General features: G+C 39.1%; 1 protein-coding gene across 3 annotated transcripts in view; it reads left to right on the plus strand.

Moving 5' to 3' along the window:
• Window positions 1–375: 375 nt before the first annotated feature.
• The window catches only part of CARHSP1 (calcium regulated heat stable protein 1), a 53,872-nt gene continuing 38,066 nt past the window's right edge, over window positions 376–16,181 (plus strand). Inside the window, exon 1 of one of the 3 annotated variants that reach the window (XM_075179838.1) lies at window positions 376–466. The gene's annotated coding sequence lies outside the window, so the exon portion shown is untranslated. Of the gene's footprint in view, window positions 467–1,376; window positions 1,657–16,181 lie in introns of those variants that run through there. The other 2 variants (XM_075179836.1, XM_075179837.1) reach the window with 2 other exon arrangements.

Here is a 16,181-nt window from a genome sequence, read left to right on the forward strand (position 1 = left end):
GGACGCCATCAGAAATCATGCCCCCCCCCCCCATGAGCAACAGCGCAACACAAACTTACCTGCGGGCCCGCTGTCTTGCAGTCCGCTGGTCTCCGCTACTCTGCGCTGATGTCTTCAGCCTGGCTGTCACCGTGACAGCCAGGCACCAGAATGCGATCGCGGGGGTGGAGGAATCATTCCCCTGTGATCATGTGATCTGGCTGTCATAGGCAGATCACATGATCGCAGGGGAATGATTCCTCCACCCTTGCGATCGCATTCTGGTGCCTGGCTCGCAGGGGTGGAGGAATCATTCCCCTGTGATCATGTGATCTGGCTGTCATAGGCAGATCACATGATCGCAGGGGAATGATTCCTCCACCCTTGCGATCGCATTCTGGTGCCTAACTGTCACGGTGACAGCCAGGCTGAAGACATCAGCGCAGAGTAGCGGAGACCAGCGGACTGCAAGACAGCGGGCCCGCAGGTAAGTTTGTGTTGCGCTGTTGTATCGAGCCCCCTGGTGAGCCCGGGCCCGGTACAACAGTACTCCCTGTACCCCCCTGATGGAGACTGCTATGTATTACGAAAAAAAGTGCAAAGCAGCAGATGCGATGCACTGTTGATAGATTAGAGAAGTACTTTAATTGGTGTCTATTCCCCGCAAACGGCTGTTTTCGGGGAATTAACATGAAACTGAGGTTTAATAAATAGGCCCCTTACTAACAGTATTTTCTAACACATAACTATTCTATATTTTCAAATAAAAAATGAACTCAGATGTTGTAGAAAAAGGGATCACAATCCTATACAGTCCCCATATCATTAGTGTGACTTTATCCTACTGCTGGGTGTAAACAAAGTTGCCTTCTTTTTTTAAAAAAAAAATATTATTTTTACTATCAGTAACTTTACTGATGATTAGCAGCCTGGGAATAGTAAAGACAATACTGATTAGGTATGGTGGCACTTTAAGTTTTAAATTTGTTGGCAATTCTGCATAGGCTTCTATGGAACAATGTAACAAGTGGATATATTATAATAGGAAATAGTAGAAAATTACCATTCTAAGGACTTAGCAGTAAATTGGTTTTGTTCTACAACCACTCATAATATTGTACGTTTACAGGTTTACGCGTATTAGCTCCTTCTGACTTAATTACTCACACAAACTTCATATGCCTACTGTAGCTCAATTATCCCTGGGTAGTTGTACTTTGAAGATGACGACGTGTGTCACATACATCACCGTCAGAGTGTATTTACAAAGGATGTGAGGAAGCATAGTATGGGGCAGTGTCGTCATAAATAAGAGGAGGGGGAGGTCTCATTATCAGTAGTAGACACGGTCACTAGCCAGGGGAGGGAATGAGGGGGTGGGATAGTTGATGTCAGTAGGGGAGGAGGAAAGGAAAAGCCCAGAGGTTCAGTTTTTCTAATACGATCATTGCTGATTGTGTGTTTTGTTGTTTAGTTCTGATTCTGCAGCCTCTCTCATCAGCGGATGAAGGTCAGAATATAAGCGCTTTAAATATATTAACGACCTTTTATTTACATTTATTAAGGGCTTTGTATTGTTCTTGTATATTATTTCCCTGTGCAAAGTTCATTGGGACTTTGAGAGAGAAAGAGAGGGGGAAGCCTGTTCTGCTACACCGACTCTTCCTGGCCCATCAGGTAAGTCATCATGGTGTTATGTGAGAGCCTGTGTGGACTGACCTAGGTGCCTATTACTGTAAGTTTTGAGGCATTCTTATATGAGGGCAGATGTGTAGTATTAGGCACTTTTTAGCTAACATTTGTATTACCTTGATATTGAGTCGAGATATAGTCATTGTACTATTTTGTTGTGTTACATTTGCACAATGTGAGTGTTGTTTAAAATGATTTGCATTTCTGTAAAGTTACGTTTCTTCACTGTTATATTCCCCTCAATGCTTTCTGTGGTTTTTTTTTTCTTCTGATTTATAGTCTTGCAGTAGAGCTTTGCACATTGTGGCTGACCAATCATGAGCGGTCTAATGGAGATTTATATATAATGTGTGTGTGTGTTTTACATTTTATTCTTGAATTAGCATTTTCTGTTTGAGTAGTACATGAAATGTATCCACGTATCATGCTAGCTGTTTGCTTTATTACATGCTTTCTTAACTTAGGTTAATACCATATGTCCCCTGCATAGGCCACTCCTAATGTGTTATAGTATAAGAAGCGGAAAAGAACAATTGCGGCAGTATTCTAGTAGTTTAAATCTAACCAAGACCACAATCACAGTAGCTTTGGAGAGTGCAGAAGAGAGGCTCTTTTACTGTGGTGTCATAAAATAAGATGAATGAGATGTCTGTTCTATTACTATTACACTACACCTTTTCTTTCTTAAGATACATTCTTGATCCACTCTCCTACCCCTTGATTTAAGTCCTGGTCTCTGCAGAATATGTGGTTGCATTATAAATAAAACCAGAGAGTTTGTGTTGTTGTTTTTTTCTAAGTTAGTAACATGTATTTTCACACCAGTGGTACAGACCCTAACAGTTATAGATGTCCTGTATCACTGTGATAGGCTGCATTCTAATTAGAGATGCTCAAGCTCGGTTCCTCCATTCCCGAACTTAGGGGATCCGAGTAGCGAGCCGTGCTGTCGCGCGCCCTTGGAATTGGAAGCGAGGCAATACGTCATTGTGACGTCGTCGGATCTTGTGTGTTTTGAATTCCTTTTTAAGATCCAACATAGCAAGGGATGGGAAGGAGGGCGGACCCCCATTTTTCTTTTCTGCCACTGCTGTGTACCAATGTGTCCTAGATGTGCTAGGAGCTGCCGTGTGTTTGTCATATTGCTCTGTCGCTTAGCATTCCAGCCAGGTCACTGCAGTATTTGTCCGAAAGTGTATGAAAATAATATTGTGACCTGTGAGGTGGTCAAAATTGACTGTGAATGACTTGACATTAGTGTTATTGAGGTTAATAATAATGTAGTATCAAAAAAAGAGCAAAAATATGCTAAAATCACATAATTTTGCATTTTTTTTCCTAAACAATCCAAAACCAAAACACACGAGGGTGGTTTTGTCCAAAACCACTTCACGGGGGTCATGAGCATCTCTAATTCTAATGAACATTGGTTCATCACGCAAACCAGTCTCCTCCACTGTGTAGATGAATGGTATGTTTTAACTAAATGTTTGTACGTAAAATGAGAGAGATTGAGGAAAGTTTAATTTATTTATTTTTTTACCTTCTATTCACATGTTCCATTTACTATGTATGAAATGCTCCAGGCGTACCACATACTTTTAGAGTTTGAGAGTTTATCGGTGGATATTTGATATCTTGGGCCACTTTGTCATGGAAAAACCTCCAACACAACTACAGTTGGGTGTATACAATGTAGGTTTGCTAAACTAAATGAACAATTATATAGTTTAGATTCATTATTTTTTCAGACACTGAGAATAATGTAATCAGCATTCTGTTTAAGTACTTTTAAAGTTCAAAATCAACTGTACACGTTTACATAATATTTCAGAACTGACTATATTATGAGTAACTTACGCTCCGTGGGAAAATATTTTGGCATTTACAGCCTGCTTCCTTTCTGATAAAAACAGGAAGTCCTAATGAAGGTATTACAGGGTAAAATTACAAATTGTATTATTATTATTATTATTATTATTATCTTTGACTTATAAGGCGCCACAAAGGGTCCGCAGTGCCGTACATTACATATACAGAAAACAGAACCAAGACACAACATGATGCAAAAATATATACAAACACAGGTGAGAGGGTAAAGCAAATCAGATTATATCTGGGCAGATAGTGAAAAGGATGGTAGAAATCAGCGAGAAGAAGGCCAAAGCTTAAGAAAAGAAAACATGGAAAACAGGGCTAGCGAAGCAGGCCAAGAGGTACAGAGGGTGGAGGAACAGTAGAAAGAAACACAAGGAAAGATTTTATTTTTAAACAGATGCTCAATAGAGATAAAAGCAATCTGCAGAATGCCAAAGCTAATTTCTACTGCTCAATTGTTTCACATAAGTGGAAAGTACCACACTGCTGTATGACTGTTAAGGAACTCCAGTGACATTTTAGCATGTAGTGCCTATTATACTATATATAGGGCTATTCTAAAATCTGCATGTGTATATATTTGATTAATAATGTTTGTGTATACTATGCTGTGTGTACAGATAATTTCATGGCTGAAGAAGTTAGCTTAATTTGCCAGTTTGTGTGCAGGAGTCACTACTTGGCACTCTGTTTCTTGTCTGCCCCTCTCTCCCATGAAAACACATCTGCCATGTTTGTAGTTTGTCTTGGATGGCTGCACTGGCCCATTGAAGACAGCTGTTTACAGGAGGAATGTTGATGTCCATACATTGACTGCAAGGTTGTTCAGAACAGTACAGGTCATTGGAACGACTTGCTGTGAATCAGTGACACAGTCACTTGTCATCTTTACCATTCACAGAGGATAGACATGCAAACAAGATTTTTTTTTTTCTTCGTTTTATACCCCCCCCCTCTCCCAGGCCTTATACCCAAATGTGTTCTTTCTTTTTAGGAAGGGGAGGAGGGTTGTTTGCATTCAAAAACTTCTTTCACATCTGTTTGTAATTTTTTTTTCCCCTTCGTTTGGTGTTCACTGTAAGCATCGTCAATACTTTTTGCTGGAGACAGCAAAAAGTAAAACAGAATGCGTTTAGAGATGCCTCCTCAATGCTGGTGAAAACTGCACTGGGTATGTTATCACTAGCAGCAATGTATTCTAGTTTCAGACCCATTTATATGTGTTTTTACTAGCTCTTATATCACCAGTGGGTATGAGCCTTAAGTGTATAATGTCTACATGTAATTGAAGTCTACTAACCACATTAGTCTGAAAAGAGGAAATGAGTATGTAGAAGCTTTACCTAGCATATATTTAAGAGGTGTCAGCTGTAGCTTTATTTAAACACTTGAGTGTCTACAATCTTTGCGACAAGCAGCAAAGTGTGCACATGCTCCCAAATGCAGCAGTGTGGAGCAAAAACAGGATGGTTGTCTGTTCGGTGCTTATTGTGCTGCATTCTAAAACTGCTGTTAATGTTAAGTGGGTGTTTGAGATGTAGATTACTATTGCAACTATTAGAGCTCACCTGCGTTGTGTAACAATGGGACTTCTAAGTTGACGCCACATGTAATAGGGTCATATTTAACATATTTGGACCCTAACTATTTTCGTTAACTAAAGGGGCTGTCTACAATAGGACAAGTCCTGCTTTTTAGAGATATACCCTCTCTCTTTCCACAACTTGGATAGGTTGAGTCTCCTACCGCTGACCTCTATCTTCTCTTCAAACTATGGTGGGCAGCTGCATTCCAATAAATGTAGACGAGGGGGTAAACTTGGAGTTTTTCTAAATGGCAACGGTTGTCCAATGGTAGACAAACCTTTTTCAAATTTACCTGGTTCCATTAATCTTATTTGTCCTGACTCCCTCATTATTATTTAAACTTTGAAATATGTTCCATTTAATTTCAAATGACTTATCACAGCAGTAAAGTGGTTGATGGTGTTGAAAGAGCTTTGGCTCTTTAAGGAGAAAATTGCCTTCATCATCAACATTTATTTATTTAGCGCCAGCAGATTCCATAGTGCTTTATAATTTTATTTTCTTTTTTTTCAAGAGGCCTATTTTTTTGAGTAGTCCCAGGACCTCACTTTTTGAATGCCCACTATCCTATGGCCTCTCTTGGCTACTCTCCAGTGTGTACGTGTAAGCAGGTATACTGGAGACAACAATGTACCTCTTCCTACCAAAAGTTAATTTTTTAGACACATGGGGTAGGTATGCTTACATGGAGGGCACTTAGCAAAGCTCCCTCTTTTTATTTGGTATGGTGTACTTGCCAAACTCTAGACTAGTCTTATTTTTACACTTTCTTTCTAAGCTCTGACTTCCAGACAGTCTATGTAATCTGAGGGGGATTTCATCATAACTCTCCCTGACTCCTCAGGACCTCCTTCCTGTCCTACCCTGTTCTATGTAAACTGAAATGGGCTCTTCATTACAAGCAGCTAACTGATTCCTGGAGATAAAATAACCCTTCTACTAAATATTAAATATTTTATCCCATACTTGCCAACTTATGGCAAGTATGATCCGGGAGCCTGCCGGGAAAGGTGGACGTGCAGGGGGGCGGGGCTCCGAACATCGCTTCATTTTGGCCAAACGAACCGATTCCCAGCGAATCGCGGCATTTTGGACCCAATTCTGGATCTGCCCACTTCACTAGGAAGTGGGCAGATCCGTGAGATTGCCACACTCTCCCGGGAGTCCGTGAGACTCACACAAAATTCGGCAGTCTCCCGGACATTCCGGGAGAGTTGGCAAGTATGTTTTATCCACACTCACATGCCATCTGTACTAGAATTGATTACATTATTTCCCACTGATTCCCTGATAACCACGGTACATCATGAAATTGCTGTCCCACTGTTGTAGAAACAAGACTGGTTGGGGAAAATTAATCCAACTACAGGACTCCGTTGTCCTGTAAGAAGTTAAATTTCTGATAATGATTTCCTTAGAAAAACTCCCTAGGCTTTCCCTTACTTTCTCACAAGTCCCTTTATCTAACAGAAGACCGAGATAATGCATAAAAAGAAAACTTTGTACTTATAAGCTAATTCTACTCTGACATTTACAAACTGGAACTCTCAGATAAATGATCTTTGGTTAGAGATCACTTGGATCATGATAACAAAGAAAAGACTCTTATACTATCACTTGTAAAGTTAAGCACTTCTTTGCTCTATGTGATCAGTTCTATTCCAGGTACAGTAACAAATATAGAAATATGCTCGCAAGAGCCCTGCAGAAGTAATGTGCAATGTTCTTTAATAAAGTCAATGTCTGACACATGCGGAAGGATTCATCACTGAGGTGATTAACATAGCTCTATCTTAATGCCAGTCAGGAAAAAGTACAGATCCAGGTGGACTATCCAGGCCTTAGTACAAGGATTTTCTTTCCCTACTAACCCCATATTTCTTCCACACAATTCAATTGCAGCCAGTATGCAACAACCTAACCAATCTCTTCAAGCATATATATGCCATCCGGAAGAGGGCGATGACCTAGCCCAGGCCTGTCCAACCTGCGGCCCTCCAGGTGTTGTGAAACTACAAGCCCCAGCATGCTTTGCCAGTAGACAACCTGTCGATAGCTGGAAGGGCATGCTGGGATTTGTAGTTTCACAACATCTGGAGGCCCGCAGGTTGGACAGGCCTGACCTAGCCCAATGTGAGTTATCACACACTTTCTCAGCATGAACATTAAATTAAAATAAAGAAAGGCAGGAGCACCACTGATAAGTATTCCTAATGCAATTAAATAATGAATGTTTAATTTAGTTCATTCCCCCACCTTTCCTCCTTTCCTTTACTAGTTTTTATTGTGTTTTGGGATATCCTTATAAATTATTACCCTGTGTCTGTTCATAGCTGTGTTGAGGCTTTAACTATAGCATGTTTTATTTTGTAATGCTATGTTCTGTTTTGTTTTGTTCTATGCTGTCTGTACAGCGCTGCATACCCTTTGTGGTACCCTATAAATAAAGGATTATAATAGAAGCCAGATTGATGGTAATCTATAGTAAAATAGAAAAAAAACAATAGTAATAAATATTGACTTATTGATGAAAATGATTTATAATTATAAAATATAGTATAGATAATAAATACATGAACTGACCTCTAATAACACAGGGACAATGGATTAAATATGTCGCTGACACAGCTGGATTAATAAAATCTGATCAACAAAATACATAGACTGCAGCCAATTCAGATGAGCGCATCAGATATAATTGATAAATGCACAGCACTAAGTGATATACTGTATGTTAGTCCATACAGATGGGTATTTAAATCCCCCATCAACCAATTGTTCTTTAGCATTCATTAGTCGGCAGATGATGAGCTTACTATATATAAAATTAATTCATAATGTTATAATAATTTCTACAATAATAAATCAGCTACTGCCATTTCCCACATACATCATGTGTTTAATGCTGTCTTTCACAAAACGTTGTGGAATTCTAAAAAAAAATGTCTAAATAGTACAAGGAGACATCTCTAAAATAAAACAGAAAACAATATTGAGTAACTCGCTTTCACAACCATATAATTAGTGACGCGAAGGTAAATAATTCTGTACTATAATAAAAACCACAGTAATTCAACTCTTCTTATTACAATGTGAATCAATAAACCTTCATGCCTAATCATTATTAAATCCCATGAAAAACAATACTACTCCCATTCACAAGAAGTAGAACTCTCCCATTGTCACTTCTTCTCAAGATGTATTTTAAAGATGTATGTCTTCATCTGGTTGCTGTGTCTTATTCAGTCTCCACCTATTAAGGTGCTATCAAAGGTGCCTTGTTTTGTTTTATCTTGAAGCTCATTTATTCAAAGGGAGTCTCTACTTTACAAATCAACTTTACTAAATTCCTTCTCTTCCCAACTTTGGAGGGGTTACCGGTACATTTGCATATAGCGGGGACCTTTTGTCGTTCACCTTTTGGCACTATTTGGATTTCACCTTAGCAGGGGATATCCCACACCAAAGGGGGAATTTAATTGACATGTAATGAGGTCATATTTAAAATATTTGTACCCTAACTATTTTTGTTAACTAAAGGGGCTGTCTACAATAGGAGAAGTCCTACCCTCTCTTTCCAACTTGGATAGGTTGGGTCTCCTAATGCTGACCTCTATCTTCTCTTCAAACTATGGTGGGTAGCTGCATTCCAATAAATGTAGATGAGGGGGTAAATTTGGAGTTTTTCTAATGGTATGGTCCAATGGTAGACAAACCTTTTCAAATTTACCTGACTTTTATTATTCAAACTTGTAACACGGCCCGCGCACTATTACCATTAGTACTGTAATTTTAACGCGCATTTCTCTCAGAGCTGCGAGCAAAACTAAGCGTTGACTTTACAGCACTAAGGATAGTAAAGCACATGATTACCAAAGTAATGGTGCGTGGGCCAATTAAATTTTCCCCTACAGGCTCTAATTGAAAGCATTAGAGCTGATTAGTCGGTTACTATAGTATAAGTGACAGATGTCCTGTAGTTTGAACAGATATAGCATCAACAAATTCTGAAGTACTTTAGAGAATATTTAATCATTCATTCCCTGCCCAGTGAAGTTTACAATCTATATTCTGTACCACACACACTAGGGTTAATTTTGCCAGAAGCCAGTTAACTTATCTGTATACGTTTGGAGTGTGGGAGGAAACCAGTGTAAACGCAGGGAGAACATACAGACTCCACACAGGTATGGGCATGGTTGGAATGGACCTATTACCCCAGTGCTGTGAGACCACAATGCGATCCAAAGTGTCAACGTGCTGCCTTTCCAAGCGAAGGTTTGCAACACTTCGGAATATTGAACATTCCCTACGTTATATGCCCAACACAATAGATCTCCCTGATAGATTACGCTCCCTTCTATGGCCTTTTGTAAAAGCTGAGATCTGCAGATTGAGTAGGACAAAAAAGGGGGGGAAAGAAATGGATTATTAGAGCACTCCTAATCCGATCTGAATAATTGAGAATATCTCTCATATTCCAGAAAAATATCTGGTCGGTATAGTGGGAACATATCAAATGGTCCAATATTGAATTATTATTATTATTATTATTATTATTATTATTATTATTATTATAGGGCAAATGCCTTTATTGATATTAACAAATTAAAAACATATCTCTATTGAGATGGAAATACCCTCTTAATAAAAAGGTGAAATAAAAGAGAAAAAAGGAGAAAAAAGTAAATGTGCAAAAATAAGTGCAAAAAATTTATTGTTTAAAATTATACCACGGATAGTAGAGCTAGGAGGTAGCAGGGGTGTATTAATTTCTGTATAATCCAATAGGAGAGAGCAAAAACAGTATCAAATAGGATAGTTCCCATGAATGGTTTGGCAACTCTCTGTATTTAAATATTTGTGGATCCTGACAGATAATGGATTCCAAAAGGATGTTATATCTTGTCTGTGGTCTTTATGATAGACAAATAATAAAATCCAATTAATCACCCTTGGTGTTAAGATTAAATAATCTTGGAAATCTCATTGTTAGTTAAAGAATGTTATTAATCCCTTATATATGGATTAAAAAGAAATCGATCAGCATAGCAATGGTGTATAAGATAATTAGAGGTTTAGAGTCAATAATCCCTCAGTATGATTATTAGCTGATCAATGAAAAGAACCCCTGCTATGCCTGGGAAAATATAACGCTTTGATACAGATTGTATATATATACACAATGTTGCTTATTATGTTATTTAGTAGGACATTATTTGCTGGTTCATAAATGCTGTGAGCCCACAGAAAAATACCAGTGCTGTATGAATGTAGTACACTGTATATATAAACATTGTCCCTCCTTGTAAATAAATAGCAAGGCGCCGATTTCTAGCACATGATTATTGCTAGCCCAGGAAGAGAGAAAAGCGGCATATGTATAAATATATTATAGAATCACTGACCATTAAAATAAATTATGCCAGAGAGCGTTCAGCGGTATCGCCGCTCACTAGCTCTTACTTCCGGGTATGACGTCATTAATGACGTCAGTTACCCATAACCCCCAACGTACGTTTCACCACATAAAGCTTTGTCTAGATGAGGCATATCCTAACCCTGTGCGGATTACTTTCTCTTTCCTTTCGAGATCTGCAGATTGTAAGGCAGTCCAATTATTTTATTTTTTGTAATAAAGCCAAAAAACTATCCAATTTCAATTTGAATGCACCCGTGGGAATGGACTATAAAACGTAAAAGAATTTTGTTTGACAGCTATCCAAGGATCTCATTACGATGCAGCAAGTCAAGGAATACATCAACGTTATCCCTTTTATCTGCTTTCTCTATATCTACTCCCTGAAGTGACCTAATCTCACTGAGTCTTTCTCGCTTAAGAGGGGTACAGTCATCATTCTATCATGTTGATGTTCCAAGCAGTGCAGTGAGGGATGAACTCCGAGTGATGGTTGTAGTAGGTAAACGGATGGAGGAATATTGAGATAACACTACTTACTAGGTGTCGCACTAGGTGGAGGACAGCAGTGTTGGCACACGCTACACTGCCGATTGCAAAAGTGCATAGGATAGCCCTGTAAACCCTTGATGCAGTTGGTTAATTTAATTGGCAAAAATTAACATTTTGAGTATACGTATATAAAATATATAAACGGCATTTAAGGGGAAGTTATCCCTTAATGGTTTTGCTGTGTGTGGTGGTTTTTATTTTTGTTTTGTTTTTGGTTTTTTTCCCCCAACAAAGATGAAAATAGTTGTTGTTAAAAAAAAACCTGTTCATGGTAGTTTGCCCCTAGGCACAATACAGGAACCTATTTCTTTGTTCTGGATGAAAGCATAATCTGTGAACTAACTCATACTTGCCAACTCTCCCTGAATGTCAGGGAGACTCCCTGAAATAGGGGCGATTTCCCTCACTCCCTGAAAAGTCTGGCATTCTCCCTGATGCTGATCCAGTACAAGATGTGGTTGCCTTCGCCCTCTGTGGCATGATGACACTGTTCAGAAATTTTGTCATATGTCCATGTATTGATGCCTATGGAGGTGACCATTTTCATGGAGACCAAGATTTAATCAAAGACTGACAGGTAAGACAACATGACTTCAGTAATGGAGATAGAAACGTAAAAGACACTTCAGTCTCTAGAGATTCATTAGCTGCTTTTGTTTAACGCATAGTTGCCAACTCTCCCGGAATGTCCGGGAGACTCCCGCATTTCTGAGAGACCTCCCGGGAGAGCAGGGCAACCTCCCGGTCCCGCCACTTATCTATTGCGAGGGCGGGGATTAATGACTCAAATATCGCGTCATCTTAGCCCCTGTTGTAATTGGCCAAAATTGTGACAATCGTTTAGGGGCGGGCCAAAATGATGCAATTTGTCAAGCCCCGCCCCTGCACTACCACCTCCTTCGGGATCTCCCTGCAGCCAACGAGGAAAAGTTGGCAAGTATGAACTAACCTTCTGGATGAAATGACAAAAAATCTATGACTCATTTATGGTGAATGGAAATACAGCTTAATCATAATAAATCAGTGTTTGTGCCTTGTACAGATTGCTTTTTCAAAAAGTTTTCTGTTCTCATTGCTTTCGAAGGATGTTCCCCCCCCCCCTCAGTTTTCTGGTGTAGGACTCCGTTTAAGAGCTGTAAGAAGCAAATAAAGCTAGAATTTAAATTTTCCAGGTTAATTTTCTCAGCTGATAAGATGTAGGTCACCCTGTGCATGAGACAGGGCAACATTGTTTATTTAGGAAAAACCTACAAGGAAACCTTTTTAGGATTACAAAAGTATTACCTCCAAAACATTGCATATGTCTCATTATGAATAATATGTGCAGTTTGCTTGCATTGTAATATATATTTATATTTTACTATTCTTTTGAGCATTGTGTGCACCCAGTCCACTTCATTCTATTTAAGGTGAAGTACTCTATATTTTTGGAGATTATATTTCTTAATGTGTACTATTTAATGTCGCCTATATAACTGTCCCACACACACACATCTTCCAGCAACAGCCCGGGCCCCTTATTGTAGTAAGTCATTAAGGATCATTTACTAACTGCATTATATGTGGAGGCATAGTGCATTAAATTGTCTGCCCATCGTATATCCCAGAGGACGCATATGTCGAAGAATGAAACTGGATTTTTTTGGACTCGAGGCTACCTTGATACACAATTTTGGGCATGTCCGAAGAGTATGAATGTTTGGAACAAACTAGTGTCTTTTCTAAATGTTACCTTTTAATATACAGTTGCAGACAAACCCTGAGGGGTTGTTGTTTGCCTCCTTTGACGTGTGCAAGGAGCGAATATTGAACCCTCAAATTGTACCCCTATTAAGGGTTATTGTTACACTAGCAAGGAAAGCCATACTTGGTTAATGGACTGTACGTGCGCCCCTGACTTTTATGGAAGTTAAATCAGAACTGTTAGATATCTTATATTTTGGTAGGTGAGCTACATTCTGAGACCTAGAAAAGGGCATTAAGGGGTTTTATGATAAATAGATACTTTATTAGCCTTGTGGTCAAACTCAAATTCTGCAAGTTTTTGAAGGAACCAAGTGGTCGTTAATGAGGCAACTTTAATGTCCTTTAGTTATGAGAATTTTGCAATTCTAAGTTGCAAGTTTACCTGACCTGTGTTTTCTGAAACAAATGTGATTCTAATCTTGGATCTAAACCTAATTTCAATCTTAATTATAAACTTAAAATGGTTATATTTTATGACATTAAATCTCAATGTCGTGAAAAAGTGTGTTTGTAACAATGTGCATTGAATTTAAGTGTATGGCATTATAGGATGTAAGTTACAACCCTCCCTCCCTTCTTGTATCTCTTCCTTTCCCCTTCCCACCCCTTCCTCTTACTTTCTTTTTTAGAAATTAAAAATGCATTTGTACGGTGCATTATTGAGGTATTTAGCAATGTTATCTTGATGTACTTTGTTAAACCCGTACAATAAACAGTGTATGAAAAAAAATTGTCTGCCCAGAACATACTTAGGTGTCTACTTCTTACTTTAGGAAGTGCCTCAGTATCAGGCCTCTGCCTCACCTTTTGCAGCTTTCAGAGAAAGATTGAAAGGTGTGTGGAGGAAAATGTAAAAAAGTAACTTCAAAGTCCTGCCTACTGTCAGTTTAGTACAATCCCCTTTAATAATACAACGGTCTTCTAAAAGAATACTAATTTTGTTATTTCCATTTGTTTTAAATAAGTAATGAGTGAAGGGGCATTACATCATACTTGCCCACTACATTCCGGGAGACTCCTGACTTCCGGGTAGGTATCCCAGACCCCCGGGAGAGTAGGGCAGTCTCCCGTATCTGTCCACTTCCTAGTGAAGTGCAAAATGTTGCACCGCTGGAGGAGTCACCCTCTAGACACACTGACAATTTGTAATGGCTGACTATTCCAGGGTGTTTGGTCCTACCCTATTCCAGGGCTTGGCAACCCCCGGCATGCATGTCGGATATGGCACGCAACACTGTGTAGTCTGACAAGCCGGATAGTCTGCATTGCAGGACATCGCCGCAACTGAACTGATACGCATGCGCAGCAGTTCCTCCCAGGCCCCATTGCAGAACGGATGACTCATGAGGTGAGTCGCACACACAGCTGCCTAATTAGGCAGTAATTGGGGGCACTTATGTATGACATAATAATTTGAGGCGCTTATGTGTGACATAATGTGAATTGGGGGCACTACTGTGGGACATAACATGAACCTTTCTTTGTTGGTCCCATTACTATTAATATTGGGATATTAGTATCATAAAAGAAGACATAATTAAATGTAAATATGTATAACTTATACAAACACACACACACCTGCCATACCTGAAGTTGACTAGATTTTAGCTGGCACACTGATAGAAACAGGTTGCCAATCCCTGCCCTATACTGACCTTACAAAATGTCATCAGAAATTGTCTGCTGATATCTAATATCAACAATACTTGTATTTGACACAATATACCATAACGTACAGTGTGAATAGATTACAATTTGTGCAGTTGCCATTTGGTGCACAAAGTCAGATTTTGAAATTTGTATAAAATGTAAACGCTAGAAATGGTGCTGTGTTTGTTTCAAATTAATTGGTGTAGTTGAGGCTGTGAAACAAGATGGAACATAAAGGGGAAAACTACATCGTATAAATAACTACAGATAGGCTATTTTACCGTGATTCTCTTTTCCCAGACAAACATAGAAACAGTAGACACACATGGCATTGTCTTTGCTCTAGTGGTTAGGAAAAAAAAAAACCTATAAAACAACCCCTACACATTTAAATAGAAAATAGTGTACTGATGTCTGGGGAGAACTGTAATTTAATTTTTCCCTGAATATTCCAATATTGTAGACACACATGTGAATACCCAAGCAGTACCAGGAAGGCAAGAATGCGACATTACTTCAGTACATACAGACAACACCGCTTTCAAGACCAACCTGCGACTGATCCCTAGATTATGAGAAAAATATACTACATGAAGACATGGTTATGGAATTACTTCAACCCTTGCACAAACCTTTCTTGGTAGTTCCAGACCTTGTAGTCTATAGGCTAGATATAATCAGTACGGTCATGTAAGGTCCTCTTTGAAGGCTCTCACATTTTTTTGCTATAATTCCATTTTCTCCAGGGTCTAGCCCTCGGGCAAAGTGGCGGATTGAAAAAACCTGGCGGTTTGGTCAAAACTGACAGAAAAGACAGGTTTCTCTGTATCTGCTTCAGATTGGCTAGATAGGCCAAACATGCTTCTTTGCCATTCAGAATAAAAGAGGTGGCATCATTGATTTACAAATTATGGGACAATAATTATTTATTGATTAAGGGGTAATTTTTTTTCATTATAGTAAGGGGACGTTATTATTGTATTATATCATGGGGTAGTGTGACGTGTGCATCATAAATAACTATAGCCCCCATTAGCAATCAAATAGTATTGCCCAGTTAATATAAATATTGTGACAGAAGCACGGGGGAAATTATTGATGTGAAGTATATATGTCCCAGTTTTCTGTCCTATGTGTTTTAAAACCTCAGGGAGATGGCTTGTGTTTTGGATAAGAGCTTCCCAAATATTATTTTTGCTGCAGGAAGAGCCAGTGTAGGGTCCCTGGGGTTATGAATGGAGAGAGAAGGGTGGGATCCTTTCATTAGGCCCATTTTGGATCTTCCAACTCGCTAGATACTTTGCTTGATAATTAGGAGTTGCACCTGTGAGGCGCTGTTAAAAGGCTGTGAGGATGTTCCCTCAAGCTCTCACTGCCTGGGGAACAGGTCGGAGGCCTGCTGAGAGAGCCTGCCATTGTTACATGTAACTTCTGTATTTTGTGTGAGTGGGACATTAGGTCCTTCCACCTTAGAGAGGGAGTTCTCTGATTATGTTAGTTAGAGCCGTACTAGGATGTGTTTGTATGTGTTTGTTTTGTTTATTTTATTAGGCTAAATAAAAATTAGCTACGACTATTTCTACTGAAGCACTGGACTGGCGTTCTATCAATTGGCTGCTGTATCAGAAGTGCTGCCATTTTCCCAAGAAAACTGTAACACTAACCTGATCTTGTGTCTA

The sequence above is a fragment of the Mixophyes fleayi genome, chromosome 7 (genome assembly GCF_038048845.1).
Source record: "Mixophyes fleayi isolate aMixFle1 chromosome 7, aMixFle1.hap1, whole genome shotgun sequence".
In the NCBI taxonomy this organism is placed as follows: Eukaryota; Metazoa; Chordata; class Amphibia; order Anura; family Limnodynastidae; genus Mixophyes; species Mixophyes fleayi.